This window comes from Canis lupus, chromosome 5 (assembly GCF_011100685.1).
Source record: "Canis lupus familiaris isolate Mischka breed German Shepherd chromosome 5, alternate assembly UU_Cfam_GSD_1.0, whole genome shotgun sequence".
Lineage (NCBI taxonomy): Eukaryota > Metazoa > Chordata > Mammalia > Carnivora > Canidae > Canis > Canis lupus.
In genome coordinates, this window is record NC_049226.1 from 57,974,528 (window position 1) to 57,997,783 (window position 23,256).

The 23,256-nt window shown below is 52.1% G+C and overlaps 1 long non-coding RNA gene across 2 annotated transcripts; it reads right to left on the reverse strand.

Moving 5' to 3' along the window:
- Positions 1 to 4,681: 4,681 nt before the first annotated feature.
- Positions 4,682 to 10,697, reverse strand: LOC119871898. Of its 2 annotated transcripts, none has more exons than XR_005359801.1 (3): positions 10,484 to 10,697; positions 6,954 to 9,250; positions 4,682 to 5,223 (listed from the first exon to the last, which is right to left on the reverse strand). It is a non-coding gene; the product is annotated as an uncharacterized LOC119871898 (long non-coding RNA). The 2 variants fall into 2 exon arrangements; XR_005359802.1 differs by having other exon boundaries at positions 6,954 to 9,253.
- Positions 10,698 to 23,256: the final 12,559 nt, after the last annotated feature.

Consider the following 23,256-nt stretch of genomic DNA (forward strand, 5'->3'; position numbering starts at 1 on the left):
GGGGGTCTCCAGGCCAGCCCCAGCCTCCCAGCCTGGGGCCAGGCTCTAGCTGTAGGGTCTCCAGAACCAGGGAGGACAGAGCAGAGCCCTTCAGAGAGCTGGACAGGTGACAGGTGGGGGGGCTGCAGCCATTGGTGGGGTGGGGTGCAGAATGCTGTTGTCCCCTAGCACACGGGACCCCAGCCTTCTGGTCTGCTCCATGTCGAGGGCCCTGCTCCGTTAATGACACTGTTATCTTTGTGGCTGTCATCACCATGGGCCTCCGGGGAGATAGGGGGTTCTTCGTAATCCCCTTTCCTGGCTGTCAGGAGAGGACTGCAGGGTGTAAGGTTCTATGGAATGATGTGGGAAAACACTTGAGATTTCAGATGAAAGAGTTTCAACATTTCAGAATATTTAAAACTAGTAGCATTTCTTCACCTGACTTTGGTGTTGATGCTCATCGTGTGGCAGTGCTGAATCAGCTCCTGTCGGTGGAGAGCCACCAGGTGTGGCTCTGCTGGGCTCTCTGGGGTTAGCTCAGCTCAACCTGGTTCAGTGCCCCCCCTTCCCTGGCCTGCTTGTTCTAGACCTCAGGCAGAAGGTGTAGCCCCACCCGGGCCACAGTGTTTTCACGTGAAGGAGCAGTGGGTGGAATAAGGAGGCCCGAACATGTCCATGTCCTGCACCCAGCGCCTGCAAATAGGTGCCCTTCCATGGCAAAGGGAATGTGGCAGGTGGGATCAGGCGAAGGACCTTGAGACATGGGACATCCTGGGTTATATAGGGGTGCCTGTTGTCATGACCAGGTCTGCAGGGAGCAGTAGGGTCTGAGTCTGAGAAGAGAGTAGTTGCTGTGGTGACTTGATGGAGGTGGGGCTATGAGCCAAGGAACCAGACACCTCAGGAGGAGGCAAGGTACAAATCCTCCCCTTGAGCCTCCAGAAGAAACCAGCCCTGAGAGCACCTTGATTCTAGCCCAGGGAGACCCTCTTTGGACTTCTGGCCTCCAGAATGGTAAGGAAATAAATTTTGGTTGTTTTAAGCCATTATGTTTGTGATAATTTTTTGCAGCAGCCTCAGGAAATGGATAGAAGTTGGAGGGACCAGAGGGCAGAGCCAACCCTGCAGGTGCTTTTCAGCTGCAGCCAATGGGCCTGGGGCAGGTGAGCTACCCCCTACCCCCACACCCCTCAGGTCACGGCCACACTGGGCCCCCCTATGTAACCCAGGATGTCCCACGCATCAAGGTCATTCACCTGATCCCACCTGCCTCTGGGGCCAGGAGGCTCTCCCATGGAGCGCCAAGCATAGAGAGGAGTGAGCAGTGGTGGGAACAGCACCCATCCCAATGTTTGGTCATAAATGTTCACTTCTCTGATGCACACAAGACTCTCAAACCCCCGAAAGGCATCGAGCTAAAAAATCCAGGATCTCATGATGAGCATTTTGTCTGGACACAGCTCCCCAACCCCAAGACCTGCATCATCGAGCTGAGCGATTGGCCCACTGCACCTGGCACAGCTGCAGAGCCAGGTCCAGTGTGCTCCAGGCTCCTGTTCCCACCCCTGGGGACATGGCTCTGTACTTTAAATTTTTTAATTTTTTTAAAGATTTTATTTATTTATTTCAGAGAGAGAGGGAGAGAGTGTGCGCACAAGTGTGGATATGGGTGGCGGGGTGGGGGTGGGGGAGAGGGAGAAGCAGGCTCCCTACTGAGCAGGGAGCCTGAGATAAGGCGCTCAAGGACTGAGCCCTGCAGGCACTGAGCCCTGTTTGGTTCTTCTTGGCAGCCACATCTGTGAGGACCTTGAGAAGATCACCTCTTTGGTGGCTGAGGAGACTTCTTACATTATTCCCTACTTGTGGAAAGGTTGGGGCAAACGTTTTTTGTTGTTGTTGTTGTTGTTGTTGTTGTTGTTTCCTGAATGGTTAATCCAGACTGGTGGTCTGCTGGCTGATCCTACTATTTTATTTTATTTTATTTTATTTTATTTTATTTTATTTTATTTATTCATGAGAGACACAGACAGAGAGGCAGAGACACAGGCAGAGGGAGAAGCAGGCTCCATGCAGGGAGCTCAATGTGGGACTCCATCCTAGGACTCCAGGATCAGGCCCTGGGCCAAAGGCAGGTGCTAAACCGCTGAGCCACCCAGGGATCCCCTGATTCTACCATTTTAAATCTTAAAAAAAAATGTATGTGAGGTGAGGCAACTCCATGTTCCGAAAGCCATACCCACATTTCTTTCCAGATGTGTCCCCTCCATGGACCTATGGGTGACCACCTGCATGCCACCATCTGTCTTGATGAAAGGCATGAATCCTGCTCCCTGATTTGCTCTTTGACCCACAGGCTGGGTCTTAATCTGAAATCTTTTCCTTTTACTGTGAAGAAGGGTTGCATCTCTTGACCCTACAGTCCGAGGGTTTCTGGCTGCCTCTTCCCCCACCTTGCCCACTTGTGGACAGACTGTGGGTCCTCAGGGCAGCCGGCCAATGCCAGCTTGATACCGAGGATCCTCCTTGGGACGAACACCCTTACCCAGAGCCACACGTTCACTTGCTGCAGATCTGCCTTCCCAGTTGTCTCAGGCATCGTTTTAGGAAATATTTTGCTAAGCCCTGACACAGATCTCTTGTGAGCTTTCTCCTCACCAAAGTCAATGTCACAGTGCCATCACGGTGGGGATGGGACCCGCGGTGGGTGCCAGCTTCTGTGTTGGTCAGCTTTTGCCACGGGAGCCAACAAGCCCAGCATTTCTGTGTGTTGCAGCAGCAGGTCACTTGCTGGTCACAGCTGGTGGGCACTGGTGGTGCTGGAGGGCAGAGGCCGCCTGCGCTGGAGCATGGCCCACCATTGCATTGGTGGAGGCCCGAAGTCAGGAGGACGGAGCAGCTCTTTGAGCTGTGGGGCTTGGGAAGGGTGGTGGCCAGCAGATGATTGTGACCAGGTGATACTGTCCTCAGCGGGGGCTCATGGGGGCAGTCTGACCAGTTTGGGAACAAGATGGGTCAAACATGCTGTCCTGTGCTCCTCATTTGGAACTTCTCCCATCCTTTACGAGGCTAATGCACTGTGATTCTTGAGCAAAGCTTGTCCCAAATACCCTCAGTCCCCGACCTCTAGAACTCTCATGCTGTGGAGCTTGTTTGTGAGGCTCTATTGTCATGTCCAGCATGTGATTTTTTAATTGACTCCTCAGTGACTAACATGCTTATACCTGGATAGTTTGAGTGGCTGAGTTTAGCAGGACTTCAAGCCAAGGATTGGATGCTGTCCTGTTACCTATGGGAGCCGTGGTCTATCCCATGGAGGGAAGACTGGAAGGACCGAAATGTGGGAGTCATACAGGTGCTGACCCGTGGCTCAGGACGGCATTCAAGCGCCTGCAGCAGCGCCAGCTGGGATGCCATTTCCAGCAACGAGAGGCAGGCTAGTAAGCTCTTGCTGCAGGAACAAACAAGCCTGCATCTCGGTGGTTTCTGACAACCACTCAGCTCTTGACCATACTGCTGGGACCAGAGTGGAGTGCAGCTCTGCTGGGCTCTGAGGCTCTAGGCTGAGCAAGGGTGGCTGATGTCCCTAGAGGCCCTCAGCGGTGACCAATTTAAACCCAGGGCTCGGGCTGTGAGAGCAGCCTTTTTAGGTCTGGAGCCCACTGCACAGTGGTTATAAAAAGCTCAGCTGTGTGGATCATGAGAAAGGTCACTCGTAGGGAAGTGGGGTCCCACAAGCCATCATTCACTGGTGAGTAACCATCTCTCCCTGGAGAGTGGGTATCAAGCAAAGAGATGACACAGGAGAGTGAAATGATCCCGTGCACGTTGTGTTGTTAAATTTAGAAATCAGCGCTCTGTGTTTGGTATTTTAAGTGCTTGCAATATTTAAGAGAGTTTGGCCTATTACATTTTCCAACAGACTGACCTTATGTCTCTAACTTGACCATCTTAATAGCTGATCTAGATTTGTAATTTTAAGTCGAATGGGACTTTACTTTGTGAAACAGTTGTGGAATTTTAAGAGGATTTAAAGAATTTTTTTGTATTTATCAGTTATTTCATTAGAATTATAAAAGTGTAACAAGTACTCAGGAGTGTGTTTTGTCAGGGAATGGAAGAATCTAAAAAGGAAATAAAATATATTTCCTGATAAATGTCTAACACGTTGAAATGAATTGACTCTCCTTTAAAAAATGATGGTTGTGATTTTAAAATTAAAAAAAAAATAATATGATTTCTGTGTTATCAACAGCTTAAGGAAACATTGGGTTTTTAATTCTATAAGAGGTAAGAGGCAAGACTCCTTGGAAACAGGTAGGGCAATGGAACCAGCGATGGGAGATGGGTTTTCTGAGTTGGGCTTGCCTCTGGCTTCCTGGACTGAAGGACGTGTCTGACCCTTCTCTGTCAGCCTGTGCTGGGCTTTGGTCTCTGCCCAGAGGTCAGATGAATGGGTGTAATCACGCAGCTCAGACCCCAGTGATCCTGCGATAGCCTGTGCCCCCCCGACCGCCTGCCAGGCAGGAGGACCAGGGTCCTGGGGTCGGACAGAGCACCAACCAAGGATTGGTTCTGTTTGGAGCATTGTCCAGGCTGTGACAGCAGCAGCTACAAAGCCACAGCAAAAGGGCAGTTCTGTATTTGGTATTTATTTACCACAATGCAGAAAGAGCATAGTATTTTAACGGCATTCACATTTCATTTAGTACATTCTAAGAAATGAAATATTTTCCACATTTGAGATATAAAAATGTTCATGCATATTAAAAAATGAGGAAAATATACAAATTTGTGGAACTGTATGTATCAAATATACACTATTATTCTAAAATAAGGTATTAGCAGATAAATGAATTTCAAAAAAAGTATTGTATAAAAAAAGTGAAATGTCATGGAATAAAATAAAAGCTCTATTGAGTCTCAGTATTTTAGAAAATTGTGAGGACATTCTCATTACTTTATATATTTGTCTCTGACTCTTTTGTCTTCCAATGATCCCATCTGCATCAGTCAGCTAAAGCTGTGTAACAAACTACCTCAGTGGCTTAAAACAATCAGCACTGAGAACATTCATGTGTCCTTGGTCAGCAGTGGCTCCGGGAGGGTGGCCACAGGTCTGCGGGGTCTTCCTGTGCTTGGGGCTTGGCTGGCTGTAGGCCAGGGCACCTTGTGTCCATCCTGCCACACGCTGGTTTGAGGTTGTTCAGAGAGAAAGCACGGAACACCTGGAACCACATGGCGCTGTATTCTGTTGGTTAGCCACACTCAGAGAGCTCATCTACTGGCCTTTTGCAGGGTGGTTGCAAGGCTACCTTGCAAACGATGCTGTGTGTGTGTCTCTGCCCAGAGGTCAGATGAATGGGTGTGTGTGTGTGTGTGTGTGTGTGTGAGTGTGTGTGTGTGTGTGTGTGTGTGAAGCTTCGATCCACATCATGCCATCACTCTGCACTTTGAGAAGCTCTTTCTAAATCATTTGTTAGGGGACTGACCTGTTTGTATAGGCAGAGAGCTGTCACTGGCTCCTAGCCCAATGATGAATTGACTGACACCCCTACCATCAGGTACATATTCCATCTTTCTGGAGATCCTTGGGATCGGAGCTGGAGTTGCTCCTGCCAAGAAGCGTTTGGAGCAGTGGCTGTGACTCTGGCTCATGCAGATAAGCTGCCTAGACTCAGGGGCAGCTCCACACAGGTTTGTCTTTTTTGCATAAACTGAGCAAATGAATCATTGACCCTGATCTCATGATGTAAAAGATGAGATCTGTAAGGACACCTCACCTGGGTGGCTCAGCGGTTGAGTGTGTGGTCCTGGAGTCCTGGGATAAAGTCCCACATTGGGCTCCCTGCAGGGAACTTTCTTCTCCCTCTGCCTATGTCTCTGCCTCTCTCTCTCTCTCTCTGTCTTTCATGAATAAATAAATAAAATCTTAAAAAAAGATGAGATCTGGATTTAAAAAAATACTGATATGGTGGCAGTACACTGGCACACCTTCCAATTTCTTGGATTTAAAAATTGATGTTATGGGATGCCAGGATAGAGGAGTCCTGGAAAATGGGGTTGCCTTGCTTGGTCTGAGTTCAGGGGTTCCTGAAGCCCCCATTCTGTGGGATGTTGCTTCCCTGAGAAGCCCCAGCCAGTGCCTTCCCACGGCCCTATGAACGGGGCACACAGTCTGCACAGGGGTCCCGTGGCCTGCTGTGGAGGCTCTGACCTTGACCCCACAACACGGGTCTGTGCCAGAATCATCTGAATGCCTTTTATTCTTGGACTCAAACAAAACCACCTCTTCGACCTCATCTGGGCTGGCGGGGGCCTCGGTGTCTGTCTTCTCTGGGGCCTCCCTCCCTCTAGCTCCAGGCCCTTCATGAATTGGGTGAGGGATATGGGTGTGGGCAGGGGCACATGTGTTGTTCACTGAGTATGTGTGAGTGGTCACATGCATCTATGTGTGTGTGTGCATTCGGGTTCATGCACACATGTATGTTACACATTTAGTGGTGTGGGTAGTGCATGCACATGTATTCACACGTGTGCTCATGTACACATGCTGGCGTGCGCCCAGGCACTCAGTGAGAGCCAGCGCCTATCCAGCCCCGACTGTGGGGTGGCACGCTTGTGCTCCTCTGACCCTGAAGGGTGTTTCCATGGGGGCAGCTACTGCCCTGCTGGGCAGATGTGGAAAGCTAGCTTCGGGGCCTTTGCTTGTGGGGGTCTCTCCAAGGCATGGTGCCTAATTTTATATTCTTTCTTTTAAGGTGGACCGCATACGGAGAAGCTTCGGGCCCAGCAAACCCTGAACCCATCCTGCTCCTGTGGCCGGGGATTGGCGCTGAGGCCCAGAGGAGCCCGGAGATGGCACTGGGTCCCAGGGAAAGGCCATGCCCTGCTCTGCGCTGAGCAGTGTGCATCTCTCCCAGGTGGGCAGGCTCACACGCTGTCACCCCCGCTGCCCTACAGCCTGCTCTTACCCGAGGATGTCTGGGATGCCCGGAACAGATGCCGTCTCTTTCCTATGGGTCTTTCACTTCCAGAACAGGCCCAGCTGGAACTGGGGGCCGGGGGTCCAGGGATCAGGAGGCGGGCAGAAGTGGTGACCCCACACTCCCAGCAAGCTGGGCGGGGCCGAGGTGAGCTCAATCTTGGGTTCCCAGTTTGGCCCAGCTCCAGCCAGCTTCTGGCTACAGCCTCCCCCGCCCCCCGACTCCCCAGCAATGATGGCCCAGTGCACAGAGACGTCCCAGCTTTTGCCGTCAGGACAGATAAACAGTCGGCCTGCTGTTTATTCCTGCTGAGACCACCAGGCCCCTCTCTCTGGAGCTGGGGCAGCAGCTCACAATGGTGATGAGAGAAGCCCTTCATCTGCCTGGGCTGTGAGATCTGCTGGTCGCCACCCTGGGTGTTGGGGGGAGGGGTGGTGGGGTGGGACCCAGAGGTCGCAGTCTCTGAGCCAAGCCTGGCATTCAGCTCCAGAGAGGAGCCACCAGGCCCCAGGGAGTAGGGGAGGGGTGCTGGGCCTCCTATGGCCTCTTGGGTCAGGGGCTGGGTGTGGGAGCATGCAGGTTGGGAGTGTGGATGCTGGTCTGTGGTGGAGTCAGGCCTAGAGCCGACAGAGGGGTGGGCAGGGTGGGGAGACAGCTTCCAGGGACAGGCCCCGTAGTGTACAGGAAGGGGGACCCCTAGACCTGGCCCAAACCCAGATGCCTGCAGCTGGCACCTCTCCCTCAGTGCCCCTGCTGGCTTCTGCCCACCCGCCGCTTTAGGAGGTCTGATGGGATGGGAGGCAGTGTCTGGGCCCCAGGGTCTGAGGTCCTCCTCAGCCCCTTCCACTGCCAGGCAGTGCCCCTAGGGCACCCCAGTCCAGGCAGCCCTAGCCCAGGCAGCCTGTGGAGGGAAGAGCTCCAGGAAGGGCCAGTGAGCATGCTGGTGCTCCATGTCCTCATATCTCCTCCGGGCAGTGGGCGAGGATGCCCTGATAGCCTCACCCACAGATCACTGTCCCTGTGGGGGACTCAGTTTCCTTCCCAGTGAAGCAGGTTAGTGGTACTGACTCTGTGCCCGTAGGGGTCCGGGACACCATCCTCTGGAGCCCAGGGCTTGCTGGCTCATTGTTTGTGCTCAGTGGAGGTGGCTCTGCCTGCCTTGGCCAGCACCCTTGTAGGGCCAGGTCGGCAGCGCTGACTGGGTGGAGGGCATCTGCGGTCTCAGCTTCCACGGCCCCCCACCATCCAAGGCCTGTGGCCCTGGGATCCTGAGCTGTTCTGAGAGTGGCCTCCTGGGGTGACCGCCCATGGTCATTGCATGCAGGCGCCAGCAGAGGGAGGCCGCGCTCCATGCACAGCCGGGCCTTCACCGGGATGCTCCCTCCTAGGTGCCTGCAGGAGGGAGGGTGGCGGGGGCCCTCTGGCCTCACAAAGGCCGAGGTCTCAGCCATCTGCAGGGCCCAGGAGGTGGGGACCCAGGTTTGGTCTCCGAGGGCTGTGGATGATGGCCTTCTGGCGCCCACTCTCCCAGCTGGCTGGCCCTCCGAGCATCCGTGTGGTTCTCCTGAGCTTGGGCTGGGCACCGATGTACACCCATAGTGTGGGAGGGGAGACAGAGGCAGGTAGGAGGGCAAGGGGCTCTCATGGTTCTTGGACAGGAGCCCTGTCAGGTTCTAACCACGGGGCGGGGGTGGGGACCCAGGAATGGGGGCCTGACCGGTAGCAACCATGGCTATGTCTTTCCTGTGCTGGCTCATGTTGATCCCATCGGCTCTCCTGCAGGGGCCAGTGATCCACAGGCAGGCCTGCACGACATGATCGTGAGCTGTACCTCCCCCCCAACCCCAGCTGGGAACTCCGAATGGACGGAGCCCAAGAGGTGGCCCCACAGGCAGGTGGTGGGTTCAGCCCATCAGTGTTGGGAAGCCGAGCCCCGTGGGGGCCCCAGGGGAGCTACAGCCCCTGCCCACGTACCCAGGGCTGAAGCAAGCTGTCCTTCAAAGCTGCCAAGGACGTCTCGCAATGAGCCACAGTGAGAGCCACTGTTCACGCTTGACTGAGTGGGGCTGGGGTGGTGCTGTTGGAAACCAATACAGCAGCAGCCCGGGAAACACTTGGAACCGGCGGTCCTGGGCTGGGGGCACACGGCTGGCACGACGGGAAGCACCATGAGTGCAGAGGGTGCAGGTGTCTGTCGCGGCATTACTTACACTGCTTGGAGTCCGCTTCAGCTCACAGGTCAAGTGAGAAGAGATGGACACGGCCTGGGTATTAGTCTCCAGTGGCTGCTGTAACAAGTCACCTCTATCGTAGTGGCTTAAAGCCTCACAAATGCATTGTCTTAGCGTTCTGGGGGCCAGAGTCCTACTCAAGGTGTGGGCAGGGCCGCGTTCCTTCTGGAGGCTCCAGGGGAGCACCATCTGTTGCCAGCCTTTCTGTCTTGATGGGTATATTAATGCAAGTGGCACATCCTATCTGAGATGGAGGCAAGTGCCCTGGAACAGCCCGGTGGGCTAGTCTCGGGCCTGGGTGCCCTGGGAGTGCCCTCTGCTGTGGGTCCCGAGCTGAGACTCCCCCAGCCTGTGGCCCAATCTCGGAAATCCACGTGGCAGGCTCTGCCTGGGGGCACCTTGGGTCACAGGAAGGGCAAGGGGGGACCAATGGGGCCCCAGAACAGGGAGTATGGGCCCATCCTGTCCAGCGATGGCTCCAGGTACTCTGTCCTCTCTGTTGGAGCTTCCAAGGCCAGAGCCAGACTCGCACACACCTGGAGGGCCTCCCTTGGTTGAGGTATCTCTGACATCGGGGACCCATGTACGACCTCTGGGGCAACCCTTGGGCCGAGCAGTGTGGGGACAGGGGCTTGGGGTCCAGCCACCATGGGACCCACAGGCGGGAGTGAAGGTTGGAGGTCAGGCTGCTGGACTTAGTGTGCAGGGACCCCAGCCAAGGGGTGGGACCTGTCGGAGCCTTGGTCGTCATCGGCAGCAGGAAGCCTGCGGTTCTGGAGAACTTGAGAGGGCCGTGGGCCTGGCAGTTGCTTTGGGGACCTGGGGGCTGCCACGAACACCCTTCCTCACTCCCCACAAACATTCCCCGCACCCCCCCCCCCCCCATCTCCCCGCAACAAAGCTAAGCTGCTTTTGGAAAAAAGAAGGAAAGCCAAACTAAACAAGCCTGGCCTTTGAGACCTCCAGCGCTGTCTACGGACTGAGCGGGCTTTGATGGGGCAGGGGCTGGGCTGTGCACCTGGGAATGTGGGGACCACGTGGCTGCAGGCAGAAGGCCCGACAGCAGTCCCATCAGGCCTCCCCTTGACTCCCTTGGGTGCCCCATCCTCGCACATGGGCTTCCCGGTCCCTGAGCCCAGTGGGCCACCATGCAGGGCCCTCTATCCCGAGGGTTAAAGCATGTTCCCCTGTCCCCCTGGGGGGATGGAGGGCTTTCCCAGGGGGAGGGGCACACATCCCACAGGGCACTTGCCTGCTAGGGAGTGGAGGGGACTCAGGTACCGTCACCTGGTATCGCCTTGTGGGGTCATTAGACTCCTCCAGTGGACTGGTCCCCGTCCCTGCTCCTCCGGCCGCCCTGGACTCCGCTCATGCCCCTGGGGACCGGATGAGGCCTCTGGGCGGCTGGGCCGGGACTGGGGGGTCACAGAGGCCCTGGTTTAACGAGCAGCACGTGTGCGCCCGGCTCGGCTTCCTGCAGAGCGCTCGCCCAGAGGACTGGTGCTTGGCGACCACGGAATTTGGCTCCTTCCCAGTGTCACAACCATGGGGAGCTCCCCACCCCGCAGCGACAGTCTTGGCCAGACTTGGCCAGGCGGGCGTGGTGGGGCCCGTGGGGGGCCTGCGTCCAAATTCAGGGGGCAAACCCAGGGTGGGAGCAGCGGCGTGGGCGGAGATGCCCGCGCGCAGGAGCCATTAACCACCAGGTAACAGATTTGATTAATTTTGTGCCTGGAGGGGTTTTTTTTCTTTTCCCAAAGAATCAGAGAAAACAAAATATTTTTCTAATTAAATAAATCTACGGTGCACGCTAATGGAGCCCGTCTGTGGGCTTGTGACAGGGCAGGGGGAGACGTGGAATAATGATTTTATTTTTTCATTAAATAGAATTATAGGCAGTTACTCAAAGCAACGCTGAGCCTAATTGAAAGAAACCCATTTCTTCTTAATTTACTTTCACGGTTTTGAATGATAAAAGAGGGTGTTCGTTGGAAAATTAAATAAAAAACACAACACGAGGAGAGGAGTTTCTGTAGGTGCATTATTTTCTCCTCGAGCTTTAAGTAACGGTCACTAGGCCCTGGCAGGAAAGAGGAGCCTCGGGCTATGGGGGGTGTGCCCAGGGTCTCAAGGTGGGGGAAGTGCGGCAGCTGTGAGACCCTAGACCCCAGCTCTGTGGGCTCTGTCTCCCCTGCATGGGCCATGCGCCACGCGCGGCCCCACAGGCACGAACAGCCCAGTGTCTGTCCCAGGTCCCTCGCTTCCTACTTCCTTAGGGTCTGGACCTCCCTCCAGGAAGAGTTTCTGCTCATCAGAATCCTCGGGAAGGCTGCTGGCACGAAGTGTGGGGCGTGGAGACTGCTCTTGAGAGTCTGTCCTCCTGGGGCCTGTGTCATCTGACAGCGTCCATCTCTGCTGCCCTCTAGGAGGGTCCCCACCCCCTCCAGTGTTCATGCTGCAGTCTCTGTCCTGGTGCCTCCACCGTCCTCTCTAGTTATTCATCAAGTCCACTGCCCACCCTGCTGTCTGAGGCTCCACTTCTTCCAGGAAGCCCTCCCTGACCAGCCTTGTCCTCCGCACATCCCACTGTGCCCAGCTCTGGGTATGAATGAGGATGCAGCTCACCACATGTTTATTGAACATCTACTGTGCATAGGATGGCCCTTGGAGGTCCAGGCTGGGGGCCACTGCATGGCCTGCCTCGGTGGCTGAGAGTGTCCGGAGCCATGCCCTGGAGCTTTCTGGGATGCCAGGAGTGCCCTACACCTGCGCTGTCCAGAGGGGTGGCCATATGTGGACGTTGAGCATTTGAGATGTAACTAGTGTGACTCAGGAGCTGAATTTTAAATTTTATTTATTTTAGTTAATTTAAATTGAAACTGTCAGGGGCACCTGGGTGTCTCAGTGGTTGAGTGTCTGCCTTCGGCTCAGGTTGTGATCCCAGGGTCCTGGGATCGAGTCTTGCATCGGGAGGAGAAGCTTGCTTCTCCCTTTGCCTGTGTCTCTGCATCTCTCTCTATGTCGCTCATGAATAAATAAAATCTTAAACAAAAATGAAATTGTCACTCTGGCTACCATATTGCGCCGCAGTGTTTAAAATCTGGTGACATCCTCACATGTTAGATATAATATTCCAACACAGAGAGGCCCCAGTATCTAACTCACACACCCTTCTCATTTTGGGGGAGAACAGCATTTCTTGGGTGAGAGATAAATATGGTCAGAAAAGCATGAGGGTGTTTATTCTTAATTGAAAAAATGTAACATAATATGATGTTCAGAATGCACAACAGTCTCTGGGAAGTAACAAGATGCCCCGATCCAGCTGCCAGCTGCCCCACCCCTGGGCCCCACTTTATCCCTGAGAGTCACAGTGAAGGGATGCAGGTGCCCGTGGAGGGTCAGGCCTCCTGCAATGCAGCCACTGAGCCTCCAGCCACAGGAGAATAATCATGTCCTCAGCTCATATCTTCCAGGTGGGCCCCCGCTAGTGCCGTGGGTGATCACCCAGGAGGGGAGGCACAGACCAAGGCCTCACGGGGCTTCCCTGGGCATTTCTGGGTGTGTGCCCCGTTCTGTCTGCCTCTGAGCTGCTGGGCTGCCCAGTCCGCACTGGGGCTGACCGAGGCTGCTGAGGTGAGCCCGGGGTCCCCCACCCTGGACTCCTCAGAGCATGACCCCGCTCCTTTGGCCCATCTAGGCTCTCAGGACCCTCCCAGTGGGGTTTCCACCTGTCCATGCGCAGTGGCCAAGTGGTCACCTCCGGGTGATGTCACTCCCCACGGGGCCACTTTGCTGGGAGGATATGTTTCCATTCACTGCTTCTGCTACTTTTTATGCTAACTACTTCCCAGGAAGGGCCCAGTGGCCGCACATAATGGTTCCTGTCTGCGAGGCTTCCAGGCCATTCTCTGTGGCTCTGCCCTCCAGCCCTCTCCCAAGGAGCTGGGATGAGCTGCTCCTGCTCTGAGGTGGCCTCAACTCCCTAGGGTCCCTGGTGGGGTCCTTGTTGCAGCCACTTTCCCTTGCTTTCTTGGAACCTGGGCCCGAAGGGCCTGTCTGGCTTTTGGAGTGGTCTGCTGAGGCCACTTATTAAACACCTGCTGTGTGCCAGCCCTGTGCTAGACCCTGAGCCCCGGGGCTGGGTGCATGAGCTCAGCCAAAAGCGGGGCTGTGTGCGAAATCTGCCTTCTTTCCTCTCCGTGGGGACAGGGACTCAGGCTGCCCTGCCCTAGGCTGTGTCCAGTATGTCAGCCTCCTGGCTAGGTTTCCTTTGTGTGCTGCTCTCATCACCCCTGGTAGCCTGACTGGGGTGCAGCTGGTATGGCTGGGGACGGGTGATGGGTTAGTGATGTCTGCGTGGGCTGGAGAGTGAGCACCAGGGGCAGGCATCCACCACCACGACGCCACTGTTTTTCAGCCCACTGGCCCCTGTGTGTTCAGTTGGTGAACATGGGTGCTGCTGGGACCCCCACCCCAGGGCCTGTCCCAGGTCACCAGGTCTGTCTGTTACCTACAGCATCTTTCCCATCCTGCAACGTGCACCGATGGGTATCTTGTGCAGAAGGAAGCTGTGCGTGCACCAGGTGGGGTGGGCTGGGGGACCAGATAAAGGAGAGAGACAGGTGCCACCAGCAGGTGCAGAGACCATGGGGGCAGGAAGGAACCTCTGGGTTTGCTGGTGGAGAGGTCCGGGTGGCACTGTGCTGACGAGCCTCTGAGCCTGGCCTGGGGTCTGTGCCCAATGTCCCTGCCCTGGGTGTAGGAGGAGGGAGCATGGTGCTCAGCAGTGCCCTCCTTTACCCAGAATCCTCTGTCAGCAGCCATAGTGCCCACCCTGCCCTGCTGGTCTGGGGCTTTGCCCTGCCCTCTGGCCATCACCCTGTGGAAGGGACATTGAGGGGTCCCAAAGCTGAGGAGAGTGTCCAGCCTTCCCTCGGCCTGGGGAAGGTGGCCAGGGTGGGGCTGAGCAGTGCAGAGTACCTAGCAGGGTGCCCCTCTCTGGGGGTCTTGGGGCTCCCATGTTGCCTTCTGATCCTCCCTGGTGGCCTCATAGCCCCTGGGGTGGAAGCTGGCACCATGAGGCAGTCCCGGCGTGGCCAGCCGACCAGCCGTGGAGGCGCGCCCGGGGCGTGATGGATGGAGGCGACCGTCCTGCAAGGCCATGACAAATGTCCCTCTCACTCACAGGCTCTCCTCGGGATCCTCTAATACTCCTCGAAGGTGAAGTCCCATTTTTCCGCTGTAATCACACTATTAAACTTTAATATCCAATATTAATAAAACATACTCTCCCTAATAGAGCCAGCCGAGGCGGGGGTGAGCCAGCGGGAGGATGGCCCCTGGGTGACCGTCCTCTGTGCTCTCCCCGTTGGGCTGAGCATGGGGGCAGGGCTAGGGGGCAGCACCTTGGGGGTCCCCTGGCTCCTCTCTCCCCTCGAAGCACCAGGCTCCTTCCGGCTTTCCAGTGGACGCTTGCCAAGCAACATGGTGCTGCTCTGCACAGGTGAGTGGGGTGGCCTCTAGTGGGGTGTGAGGTGGGCCTGTGCATTGACTGAAGCCAAGCTCCAGGGTCAAGGCCCCTCTGCCCTTACCCCTCATGAGCCCTGTGCTGCAGCCATGCTGGGCTGTGACCTGCTGCCCAGTGTAGGGGTGCTGGTAACAGTTTGTCCAAACTGGGACAGTCTGGAGAGAGTGCAGGCCCCCCCTCCCTGTTGGCTGGGCCAGTAAGTGTCACTGGGGCTGCCCAGGGACCCTCATTGCTCCCTCTTGGGATTTTGCTGGGGAACTGCCTCCCTGCTATGCCTGCCTGCCTTCTCTCCTGCTCACTGCCACCCCTGGGCCCCAGTCAGTGTCACCTGTTCCCTGGGGCCTCCCTTGGGCTTGTGCATGGAGCACAAGCTGCTGTCAGGGGACCAGGCTGCAGAGCAGCCAGATGCAGGTTATAGGAGAAACAACAGGTCCTGCTGGAGGACCCCCCAGCTCTCCCTAGAGGCTCCTCAAGACCTAGTAGGTCTGGGGTGACCAGCAGGTGCCCGGGGACACCTAGAAGCCCCCATGCCACCAGCAAGAGCATTCTTCCCACTTGGGAGGTTCCCTTTCTCCCAGATAGGCTGAGCTTTATTTTACTCTAGTTATTTTATTTTTGAGAGGGAAATCTCTTATGGTACAATTCAGCCCTTTGAAATGAACAAGCCAGTGATTTTTAGGGTAGCAGATCTTTGCTCACAGATTCCCTGTCTGCAAGTTCACCTCCTCACCGACAGCAATTCGTGGCACCCAGATCAGTACCCGTGGAATGTCGTGGTCATTCAGACACTTGCAGGCAGCTGAAAACCTGCGTCCCGTCGCCTGGTTCAGCCCCGGCTGCGGACAGGGGTATTTAGTGATGTGGGTTTTGCAGGTTTGTGCTTCTCCTTGGCCCTAGGTGGAGCCGACCTGCCTGTGCACCTGCCCCGCGGAAGGACCAGACCTGGACTGCCCACGCCACGACTGTTGCCCAACAGCCGCCCCCGCCATGCCTCCTGGAATGGCCTCAGTGATCCTCCAATGGCCTCCGATGGTCATTTTGATTCTGTTTGTGTCCTTGCCTCACCCTCCCCAGGCCCAATGTGTCTCTGCTTCCCCCAAATGCCAGCTTGTCCTGGGCGCACAGAGAGGGAGGAGGTGGAGGGTGCCTGGGGCCCTGCAGGCTGGTGCTGCGTCGGGGAAGGACCCCAGGCCTCAGAGGCTTGAGGTGTTTATAGCGATGGAGGCCAGCCAGGAAGCAGGGGACAAAGAGGCTTTGCTAGGGGTGGGGCCAGAGCGTGACAGAAAGCCTTCCCGGGAAATCTGGACTGGCCCTCCCTTCCCCGGGGGCAGGGCAGCGGGAGAGGAGAATGAGGGCTTTGTAAGCTCTGTCCTCTACCCGAACCGGTCGCCACCCCACCCTGGTAGCATGTGGCTCCCACCCTGCATTCCACCACCTGGAGCCTTCCAGAAGCCCAGCCTCCTTCTGGCCGGAGCCGGGTCGTGCGGCTGGGGCGTGAGGCCCGGGAGGGGGCGCAGGGTTCTGAATTCCAAGTTTGTGGGTCTAGAGTCCAGGTTTGAAGGCTGAGCTCCAGGGGCTCTGGGTGTTGGGTGAGGGAGGAGGGCGGAGCAGGAGCTGGGTGTGGAGGGGGTGGTGGGCCAGGGGAGTCCCCAAAGAACCTGTGAGGTCATGTGGAAAAAATCAGGCGGGCCCATCCAGGGTGGGTTCAGCTCCCTTAGACCCTTTAGATGTTGTCTCAGGGCATGGGACGCCAGGGAGAGGGAGTTTCCGGCCGCAGCTCAAACGAGGGTCCTTCAGCTGGGTCCACACCTGGCCTGGCTGTCCCCCAGCCCGGGACCCTGTTCTGCCACCATGGGCTCTGCATATGGGAACTCCTGGTGCCTTCACTGGCCCTGCCCGCCCCTCCCCTGGGCTTCCCAGAGGCTTGTCCACGCAGCCCGCTGGCTGCCCCCCCACCTCCAAGGCTCTTCGGGCAGCATGGTGGCATTGGAGGGAATGGTGGGGAAGCAAATGGTCCGCACACATTCACTACTATGAAATTTAAGATTAATTATGATTTCCATAGGAATCTCATTATGCAAATAATAATCATTTCCTTCTGCAGGGGCCTTGAGGCCCGCGGGGCCTGGAGATCCATCTCCCCGACCCCCAGGGCATTATCTGTTATGAGACTTTGTCAAATACAGGCGTGGAGCTCTAATGCTTGGGCGCCTTTTCCAAAGAAAGCTTGGGGACGTCTGGATAAAACTGATTGTGTGTGTGTGCTTTTCTTTCCCCAGAACAACTGCAAAATGCTTTTTCAGATTTAAGTGGAAGATTTTGTCGCTAAAGGCTGAGAAAAGATCAAATCTGCACAGAGTAAGTCCACCACCTTATCGCCAAGGAGGTCATGAGACAAACCGCAAAGCTAACACCAGCGCCGGCCCCGATGGGTGCAGAGGGGCTCAGGTGCGGAGCCTCCCCAGCAGGGTTTAGTGAACTGCAGCCGCCAGGCCAGCGCCGTCCAGGAGTGCCCCTGGCCTTTGTCTCTGCTCTTGGGTGGCCGGAGGAGGGGACTTCCATTTACTCATTGATGTTCTATTGGGCAGTCAGATTCCTGTGCCCCAGGCAGAGGTCAGAGGCAGTTCTGGAACCCGGTGGACACGTTATCTACGCCAAGAGGAGAGAGACCGGCAACCACTCCCTTTTGGTCTCACTGCAGAGTTGAAGGCAGGTCTGAAAAACCAGGTGGTAATGAAGTGTTTATCTTCTTGGTGTGACACTCAGAGACACAGAGTGCACATAGCATTCAGGTCATCCTCACGGGGTCATAGCATTCAGGGATCACGTGGTCTATATAGAGTGAGGGATGGGACAAAAGTGTTACGACACCAGTCATGTCAATAAATCTGATCTCCTTGATCCTGCTGCGTGGCTGGGTGGACCTTTCGCATGAGGGGTGAACTATGGCAGCTTCTTCTCCACCTCTGTTGGTGAACTGAAGCACGTGTGCATGCAGAAAGCTGCTCCATTGTCACCGTCACTGAACATACTCAAGACACTTTCACCTAGATCAGGAGACGGAGCATCCCCCACCCGGCCCCCATGTCCACTCCATCGTTTTTCCACATTCCTCCCCAAAGCAGCCACCACCTGAACTGAACTCCCAAGCATGTGCTGGTTCTGCCTCTTTCTGAACCTGATACACATGGAGTCGCAGGTGCGGCCTGTGTGTGCCTGGATCCCTTCTCTCAGCGTTGTGACATTACTCCACGGCATGCGGAGCCCTTGTGTCCTGCCTTTTCTGCTGCTCAGTAATCACATCTTATCTGTACCACAGTTTATCGTCCTCCTGCCAGTGGACATTTGGATTGCGTCTGTCTTGGGACTGTGGCCAGTTGTGCGGCTTGAAAAGTGTTGTGCGGGCTTTCTCGGGCGCGCGTGCAGGACGGGGTTCTCACCAGCCCTGGAGAGAGCCAGACTGTAAGTCATTCTGGTAGGCATGAAGGAGTGTCCCATGGTGGGTTTAATTTGCATTTCCCTTGATGAGTAATGACACTAAGCACTTTCTTCCCCCAATTGTTTATAGGATAACTTACAAAAAACCTGTTCAAGTCTTTTACTCACTTTTTATTATTATTATTATTATTATTATTAATTATTATTAAGCTGTCTTTGGTTCTTGCTGATTTGTAGATGGTCAGTATATATTCTGGATATGAATCTGTTACCCGATATATTTGCTTTCAATCCATGGTTTGCCTTTTTACCTTCTTGCCTTATGGTCGGTGTTTTCATATTCCTGCCTCAAAGGCATGCATGTTTTCTCCTGTGTTACCTTCTGGGAATTTTATCTTTCAAATTTAGAATTCATGTTGTCCTCGGAGCTGGTGTCTAAGGGTGGTGTAATGTGGAGATCCAGATTTCTTTTCCATGATGATGTCCAAGTGACTCAGCACCATTTCTTGAAAAGGCTGTACTCCCCCTGCTACACTGCAGTAGAGCCTTTGTCCTATGCCAAGTGACCATTTATGTGTCTGTTTTATGGGTCTCATTGTCTGTCCTTGTGCCAACGCCACATCCCTTAGTTACTGTAGCTTCATAATAAATGTTGGTGTCTGGTAGGGTAGGTCCTTTGACTTCGTTTTTCTGTAAGGTTGTCTTGGCCCTTCCGGGTCCTTGCCATTTTCATGTACGCTTGAAAACTGGCTTATCACTGGGGCACCTGGTGCCTCAGTTGGCTGAGTATCCGACTCTTGATTTTGGCTTATGTCATGATCTCAATGTGGGGAGATTGAGCCCTGCGTTGGGCTCCATACTCAGCTTGGGATCTGCTTGTCCCTCTCCCTCTTCCCACTTGTGGTCTCTCTCCATTGCTCTCTCTCTCTCTCAAATGAATAAAGAAAATCTTTTAAACAAACTCTGACATGCCAGGGTTCTACCAATAAAAACCTGTTGCAATTTAGAAATTAATATTGAATCCACGTATTAATTGGGAGGTATCTTTACATGACATCTTTACATGTCATTTTTGGTTGCTTTACTTTCTAATTATTTAATGTTCATGCGATCCCCAGGCTATATGTGGGAGCCCTCACCCTTCCCACTCCCAAACCACCATAGAAACCCAGACCTATCTGCTTTCTAAGCCCTTTCTACCCTTTTTGGACCAGCTGAGCCAGCACTCCTCTCTCCCCAAAGCCTCATTATGGGAGCCATAAACCTTCTCATATTCTTTTGGATGTGAATATGGTTATTGTATCTACATCTGAACCAAAGGTTACATGGGGTGAGGTGATCCATCTTGATTCTTGTTGTGTGGTGACCACAACACCAGCATATAAGAATGTGATTGATTTTCATATATTCACCTCATATCCAGTCACCATACTGAATTTATTTGATCATTATAATAGTTTATCTGTGGATTCTTTAAGATAATTTACATAATAAGTCAGGTTGTCTGCAAGTAAAAGTTTTATTTCTTCCTTCCCAATAAAATGCCTGTTATTTTTTCTTGCCATATTACACTGGCTAGGACCACTAGTGCAAAGCCGAATAGACCCAGGAAGAGCAGATGTCTTTGTTTCATTTCTAATCTTATGGAGAAAGCTTTAAATACTTCACCACTAAGTAATATATGATCTAGACTTTTTGCTCTCTATCAGACTAAGGAAGTTCCCTCCTATTATTTTCTTTTTTTTTTAATAAAGATTTTATGTATTTATTTGTGTGTATGTGTGTGTGTGAGAGAGAGACAGAGAGAGACAGAGACAGAGACACAGGCAGAGGGAGAAGCAGGCTCCCTTCAGGGAGCCCGATGTGGGACTCCATCCTGGGGTCATGAGATCACAGGCAGACTGAGCCACCCAGGCATCCCCCCTTCTATTATTTTCTGAGAATTGTTTTCATTACCATACTTTTTCTGTATTCTATAAATTGATTTCTTTGTAAATTGATTTCTAGCTTAATTCCATGGATCAGTACTCACTGTGTACTTGCAAGAAATTGGGAGTCAATGTCTCCTCATATTTTGCGTCTTGCATACCTCATCTGAGTCACCCTCTTCTTGGCCCTGCTTTGATATTTGTGAGGTCTGTTTTCTATCAGAATATGATAAACTTTGGTTAATATTCCTTATGTATTTGAAAAGGATGTGTATCCTGCAGTTGTTGGGTATAGTGGTGTATATCTATAAACCGGGTCTCATTTTTTAAAAAAGACTTTATTTATTTATTCATGAGAGACACAGAGAGAGAGAGGCAGAGACACAGGCAGAGGGAGAAGCAGGCTCCATGCAGCGAGCCCAACGTGGGACTGGATCCCGGGTCTCCAGCATCAGGCCCTGGGCTGAAGGCGGCGCTAAACCGCTGAGCCACCCAGGCTGCCCTTCATTTTAATTAAAATTTCAAACTCTATATTCTTAGTGAACCTGTTGGTTCTATCAGTTTCAGGCTGACGTAGGTGAAAAATTTCCCATTGTGATTATAATTTTGTTCATTTCTCCCTTTATATCTGTCATGTTGCCTTACATGTTTTGAAGTTATATTATTAGGTATATATAAATTTAAAATTATTGTATTTTCCTGAAAGGTGACCATTTTGCCTTCACTGACTGTCTCCTTGATCTGTAGCACAGCTTCTTGCCTCAGGGTCTGCATTGTTTGGTATTACTGTATCAAAACTTGAATTTCCTTTCTGCTAGTTTTATAGGGTGCAGATATTTCTATCCTTTTTGTTTCAATTTTTGCATATCTTTATAGTTAAAGTATGTCACAGGCAGCATGTAGTTGGTCTTTTAAAAAATACAGTATGACCATCTTTATCTTTTAATTGGGACACTTAGTACTTTTACATATAATTACTTGTATTTTGGGGTTTAAATCTACCATGTGACTATGTTGTTTTTCTATTGAACACATCTGTTTTTGTCATTCCTTTTCATTTCCTGTTGTTTTCTTCTTTTCTCTATTAACTTTTTAGATATAGGTATTTTCTTCTCCTTTTAGTCTTTACCTAAAGATTAAAATATGCATGCTTGATTTGTTAACTTTGCCATAGTTGAGTACTTCTCACTTCTAAGACTATGGAAGCGCCTTAGAATAAATATTTTAACTCCATTTATTTATCCCCTCTTGCATTTTGTGTTATTGCTGTGATACATGTTAATCCTACCATATACATAAAACCCAATAGGATGCTATAATTGTTTTATATAGTCAAGATTCATTTATATTTATTCACATAGTTATCTTTTCTCTGCATTTAATTGTCTCTGCATTTAATTTCATTTCTTTGCTTTGGGGCAATTTTCTTTTTGCTTGAGAATTCTTTTTAATATTTATGTGTGTGTCATGGTGGGTGCATGAAGGTGTGTGTGGTGGGGTGTGTGTGATGGTGTGTGTGCGTGATGGTGTGTGGTTGTATGTGTGTGATCGTGGGTGTATGTTGATATATGTGTTGGTGTGTGTGTGATGATGATATGTGTGATGGTGTGTGTGTGTGGTGGTATATGTGTGTATGATGGTGTGTATGATAGTGTGTGGTTGTATGTGTGTGATTGTGTGTGTGTGTGTGATGGTGTGTGTGTGTGGTGTGTGGTTGTGTGTGTGTGTGATGGGTGCATGATGGTGTGCATGTGGTGGTGTGTGTGTGTGATGGTGTGTCTGTGTGTTGCTGTTATGTCAGTTTTCTGTCATGTTTTTTTTTTTTTTTTTTGGCCTTCATTAAAAACAACTTTATTAAGCTTTATTTACATACCATTAAATTCATGGTGTGAGGGACGCCTGAGTGGTTCAGTGGTTGAGTGTCTGCCTTCCGCCCAGGGTGTGATCCTGGAGTCCCAGGATGGAGTCCCACATTGGGCTCCCTGCATGGAGCCTGCTTCTCCTTCTGCTTATGTCTCTGCCTCTCTCTCTGTGTGTCTCTCATGAATAAATAAATAAAAAATCTTAAAAAAATTCATGGTGTGAATGAGTTTTAGTATATTTGCAGAATTATACAACCACCAGCACCACAATTTAATTTTAGAATATTTCCATCACCCAAAAAGGAAACCTCCTTCCTATTTAAAGTCACTCCTCATTCCCCACCCCAGCCTTAGGCAACTACTAATCTACTTTGTGTCTCTATACATTTGACTCTTTGGACAATTTATATAATGATATGTGTTCTTTTGTATCCAGCTTCTTTCAGTAAGGTTCTTGAAGTTTATCCACTTTGTAGCATGAACTGGTGCTCTTGAGGCTCACTATTCCACTGTATGGAGAGACCACATTTGTTTATCATTCAACAGTTGAGGGACATTTGAGTTGTCTCATCTTTTTGGCTTTTGTGTATAAAGCTACTGTAAGTATTTGTGTATAAATTTTTGTGTGGACAAATCTTTTCATTTCTCTTAGGAGTATACTAGGAGTGGAATTGTTTGATCATATACATGATCTATGTTTCACTCTCTAAGGAATCATTGGTCTTTATTTTTGAAGCTATCCCCTTGCATCAGAATTCTAAGTTGGTAGTTATTTTATTCCAGCACGGGAACTATAACAACGCACTGTCTTTGGCTTCTATCATTTGTGTTGAGAAATGCACTGTCAGTCTATTGGTGTCTTTTTTTTTTTTTTGAAGACATTTTTCAGCTCTAAAATTTCCATTTATTATTTTTCAGATTTCAAATTTCTGGTGAAAGTTTCTGTTTTCTGAAACACACCTTTGTTAAGCCTTTTCTGAGAACTCTGTTATCTGGATCACCTGTGGGTCTATTTCTATCATCTGTCCTTGGTTTTCCACTTGTGTGTGGCCCAGTATTATGGTGTCCTGTGGCCGCTGTAACAAAGTGCCACAAACTGAGGGCTTAGGAGAACAGAATCTTTCTTTCTTTTGGAGGCCTAAAATCCAAAATCACTGAGTTGGCAATGTGTATTTCTTCGGAGCCTCTAGGAGAGATTTCATTCCTTGCCTCTTTCAGCTTCTGACAGCTCCAGGCTTTCTTTGGTTTGTGGCCACATCCCTCCAATCTCTGTTTCCATGGTCCTGTGCATGCCTTGTCTTC